The sequence below is a fragment of the Pteropus medius genome, unplaced genomic scaffold (assembly GCF_902729225.1).
Source record: "Pteropus medius unplaced genomic scaffold, Ma_sr-lr_union100, whole genome shotgun sequence".
Lineage (NCBI taxonomy): Eukaryota > Metazoa > Chordata > Mammalia > Chiroptera > Pteropodidae > Pteropus > Pteropus medius.
The window spans coordinates 822515-827676 of record NW_024352786.1 but is presented as its reverse complement, the minus strand read 5'-3'; the positions used below and the strand labels follow the sequence as shown (position 1 = coordinate 827676).

General features: G+C 37.8%; 1 pseudogene; it reads left to right on the top strand.

Annotated features, from left to right (window-relative positions):
* The first annotated feature begins 4771 nt into the window (after window positions 1–4771).
* LOC120591357 (uncharacterized) lies at window positions 4772–4890 on the top strand (annotated as a pseudogene).
* Window positions 4891–5162: the final 272 nt, after the last annotated feature.

Below are 5162 nucleotides of genomic sequence, written 5' to 3'. Positions count from 1 at the left end.
TATCCTCATAACCACATCCAAATACAGAAAGATAGTTTCTTTTTGTATGACTTTCATTTGTTTGTTTCAATTGAAGAAGAAACTTTCTCAGTGGCCTGGGTTGAGTGACATTCTCATAGCTTATAAAGAGATTGCACTAGCAATTTCTGGCATGTTCAGCTCCTATAGCAGAAGGCAATTTGCCAGCGAGGATAAATTTGAGAAAAGAAGTGGCTTTAGATGAAAAACCATCAGTGTCTATCACAGAAGTGTCTGAATTTGATTTCATAAATGTGGTATGAAAGAAATATCTCATTTCATTATTCTTTTTAAATCAATTTTCATTTGATTCTTAGTCCCCATACTTCTGTGCATAAGAGGAAATTCAATCGTCTATAATTTTGGTTCCCCTTGGTGCAAAGTTCCTGTGATAAAATTTGATGCCAAAGCATCAAGTAAAACCTGCAATCAGCAGTCAACACTGGTTTCCACTGAAGTACCCATCATTGCAATGCACACGGAATCTTCGGGTCTGATGTGCCACTCACAGCTCAGATATGTGAACTGATAGCATGGCCAGGAGCCTTGGTATCATAGGTACTACCTCCCTGGATACATCATTCCTCCAAATCATCCTCTTGAAAGGCTCCTCATTTTTATACTCCAGTGTTTCTAAGGATTCACTGGACCCTGATAAATGCAAGACCTGCCAACCTCTGATCTCCCCTATCTATGGAAAATCTCTCTCTCAAGTCATCTGTCCTCTCTCTTCTCTTTAAAACAACATGCGTAATCTTTTCATTGAGTTTCAGCTTGAACTTTATAGCCTGCAAAGATCCTTAAGACCACAAAAAAAAAAATACTTAGGGCTTGATTACTGCTCAGAATTAGGGGAGAAGGGAAAATGCAGAGATCAAAACACAAAAGAACAAAATCTCATCCCAAACTTTACCCCAGGGTTGTCAGAATTAGCAAATTAAAATACAAGAAGCCTAGCTCAATTTAAATGTCAGATAAACAATGAACACTTTGTTAGTGTAAGTTTGGCCTACAAGTTTGGAACAAATTTAATTGGGTGTCATGCGTTTTATCTGGCAACTTTAAACCTCCTCTCCCCTGTAAAAGAAAGAGGTATAATTGTTAATGTTGATTTGAAGCTTAGAGGAGGTGGCTATAGATTTCAAAGAATATAGTCTTCTGAATTAGCATATAGTTGAAGCTATGCAAAAAGATTTAAACTCCAAGGGATAGGATGTACAAAGAGAAAGACTTCTTTATATTCTCTTTGGTGTCTGGAATAGTGTTAGACATGTAACTCTCAGTAAAATTTTCTGCTGAAGTAATAGATTCCTTCTCTCCTGTTTTCATTATTTCTTTAGTAGATTATGTTATGGAAACATATGTAGTAATTACTGTGACACCTTTTATGAATTCTTAGGCATAGAAGAGAGATTCATGTTTACATTATACTTTCACGGTTATTCAAATTGTTCATGTAGATGGCCTAGACATTATTATATTGGTAAAAGATTTTTCCTTAGATGAATAGTAAAAAATTAATTTGAGAAATCCATGTCTGTTTCCAGATACTCTCAGATAATGCATGGTATCAATAAAGCCTTAAACTTCCAACAATTTAAAAGGCTACACAATAGAGATACTGTTCGATGTTATTTTATAGGTACCTTAAATTTGTCATACTCTTCATATGGGTATTCCTGAGCAGAATCGGAGCTCTTGCCTAGAAATCAACATTAAATACACTAATATGACTGGATTCTAGAAAGTACGGTTCTTTGTATTGATTCGACATGCTCTGCAATATAATGCACATAACTGGTTTTTCCTCGTAGAATAATCTTAAGAACTTAGAGGCTGGAGGAGGACACTCTTAAGCACAGTCATGATTGAAAACACAGCTGTGGAGATAGAACCCAAGAGGCCAGAACACAGTGTTGCAAGTGACAGACCTTGCAGTCACGGCTTCCAGTCACCAACGAAATGACAGTGTTCCCTGTAGCACTCACAAAGGCCTGCCTTTGTTCAACTTCCCTACAGGTTTTCAATGATTCCTTTTCTCAGCATTGTATTCAAATGCAGGGCTTGCACTATTCAATAATTTTAGAATCGCCTTAACTTGGTAACCTTTCCAGAAAATAAGAATACCTTATGTGTAAATTGCCAGCAGGAATGATTTTGAAATGAAGTAGGAGGAAGTGTCTTTGGATCAGAAAGACTGTGCAGTCACTTCAGTGGTGATTATTATTCCATCTGTTGATGTGATTATAGAAATTCTGGCTGAGACTGAAGTCTTGTGCACTCTGCTGTCCCTCACTCCCCAAAGCATGGAGGGCTGCCCGCTGTGCGAAGTGCTGGACAGGGATGAAAGTAAACCACTGATCTTGAAGTGCTGCTTGGGAGCTCCTAACCCTTTTGATATAGGTAGAGTGAGTTTGTTTATGCATATTTATAAAGCCTTGCAAAGCTCTTCAGATGTTCTTAACTGAGATATTTTTTTAAGCTGACCTCTGAACTCCACCGCATGGCACCCGAAGCTGCTGCTGAAGCTCAGAGGGGATAAAATGAAAAGCAGCCATAGTTTAGTTAAAAAATGGGATACTATGTGCACTTGGCAATGTGAGCAGCTGAGGAAAGTGTGAGTGGACCAATGCTTCAGATTATGCAGCCAAAACCAAAAATAATTCTTGTTAAGAGAAACAATATAAAAGAATTTCCACTCTGAGCTCTTATGTATATTTTGTTGTTGGCAGTAAAGATGGTCAAGGGATGTAAGAAATGTTACTTAAAAAAAATTATTTGACTTTGAACCATTGATTCATTTTTAACATAAAAGTCCACAGCTGAGATTATTCTTTTATGACATAAAATTGCTCAGAGAGAGTGAAAAAATGCAATGTCATGTGGATTCTTCCAACTCTTGAGAGCTTTTGACACCATAGGGATTCAGTCTGGGTTGCTAAGATGTTCCCACCAGAAAGGTTTGCCCCCCTTCAAGGTATGTTCTTTCACCATCTGCGTATTTTAGTGAGGTAAGATATTTTCTCTCTGAAAATAACAGGGTGGACAATTTTGTATGCCTCTCTAGAGCGCTGGCATGAGGTGCTTTGTAATTTTTGTGATTCAGCTTCTCCAGTGAACCATAAGACTGACTTTGGGTTGTTACAAAGAAAAATGAATCCTCTTGCATCAGAATTTGTTGCAATATCTTTGAATGTGAAGTGACTCATTTCAGCCTCCGAAAAACAGTCTGAGTACTTTCATTCATGTTATTGTCCACTGAAGCTATTTACTACCTAGAAGTTTTCTTATTTACTTCTAAATCATTATGCCCCTCGTCTCCTCAGGGGAACAAACTTGAGGACAGAGATCAGTCCATGGTAGTTGAAAATGAATGGTAGATACCTGTGTGCATTGTGGTAGATCTAATAAGATCAGTTTAAGATAACACATAATTGTTACCGTTGGGGCCGATTGCAGTTCGGTGTCCCCCCAACAGCAGAGAGGAGAGAGAGGGATAATAGCGATGCAGACGTGTAGTTAGCATTTTTCCTCCGTTCGTCCTCATTGATGCAGTAAAGGATAATAGGTCAATGAGATTTAGAAAAGATTTATTAAAAGTGTGTTTTAGAAAGACAAACAAAGCTCCAAGGAGGCACATGGCTCCAGTGAAAAGCTGTAACAGAGCACTGTAACAAAATAACCAACACAAAGGGGCCACAAAAAAGCTACACAAAAGGGCAAAAAAGGGCCCAGAAGTGGGAATGTCTGCATTACATTTGGGCCATGATGGGTGGTTCCAAAGGCATTCCTAGGTGATTGGCAAGCAAGGTCATTTTGATTGACACTTGGCTGCTATACAACTCTGCCTAGTGTGCATGTGCATACCCAGAATTCTACCACCATTGGGGTTTTCCTGGGGTGGTCTCTTGGCTGGGCCTTGTTCCTTTGCTCTCCCTTGTTGCTCGTGTCTGACTAGCTACCTCACATAATCATAGCTGAAGTTCTTCAGTGCAGTGTACTTCTTCAGTTCAAAGTGGCAAGAAAGAAAGTTTTATTTGATCTTTTAACCAAGTCATTTTTTATCATACTATGGGAATTCCTATCCTAATCCATGTTTGAGATATTAGAATGGCCAGCCTCATTAATCCATAGTCTAGATAAAGCCAGTCTAGACTGTTTATAAAGATAGTCTAGAGGCAAGTAAACCTGCTATTTTAAACCAATATTGGGAGTATAAATAAAGTTCACAGTATTAGTAGTAGAATTTTTTAACACCAGATTTTACTATTTAAAGGAATATCATGGCCATTTGGAAATATGGACAGCTTTGTTAACATTTAATGAATTTAGGAAAATGCTGTTGGCTGATGTTTAGCAAACCAGTCTTTAAAATTGCTTTCTCCTTCCTAAGTATTTGTTTCCAAATATTATAGAATGACTTCTGTTGAGCCTGGGAGCCAGAGGCAACAAGTCAGGTGACTGCTCTGTGGAGTCACAGGACCAATACAGTAGAGGCATCACACCCCCTCTGCATGACCACAGTTTCCTCAAAATTTCTTCTTCCCTCTTTTTAGTTATAAATCCTGGGACTCCTCACATCTGTTTTGCAAATATCCAGAGTGAACTAGAGCAAGGCTGATCTTATAAGTAGTACAGTTGAAATTATTTGAAAGATTCTTTTCATTATACTAATGAATATTTATTGAATATGTACGTACCTTGTGCCACTACTTTAGTCACTGCCAAAACAACCATAAAAAACAACAGAAAAGTCTATGGCTATGCCACCCTGAACAAGCACTATCCCGTCTAATCTCAGAAGTTAAGCAGGGTTGAGCCTGGTTAGTACTTGGATGAGAGACCACCTAGGAAGACCAGGTGCTGTGGGCATGAAAAAAAGTAAAATAAAAAATTTTTTAAAAGGGATCGTAAGCTGACAAGTTCCTTGCAATCTTTGAGGTCAACAAAGGGTTGCCTCACCTAAAAAAAAAAAAAAAAAAGACAAACAAACATCTCTAGTGGAATAAAACAGATAATAAATAAATAAATAAAATTTGTAGTTTATAGGAAATAATTATTACTATAGCAAAAAATAAAGAATGGAAGGGATCAGGGAATGCTGAGAGCGAAGGAAGAAACTGCAGTTTTAAATAATGTGGTCA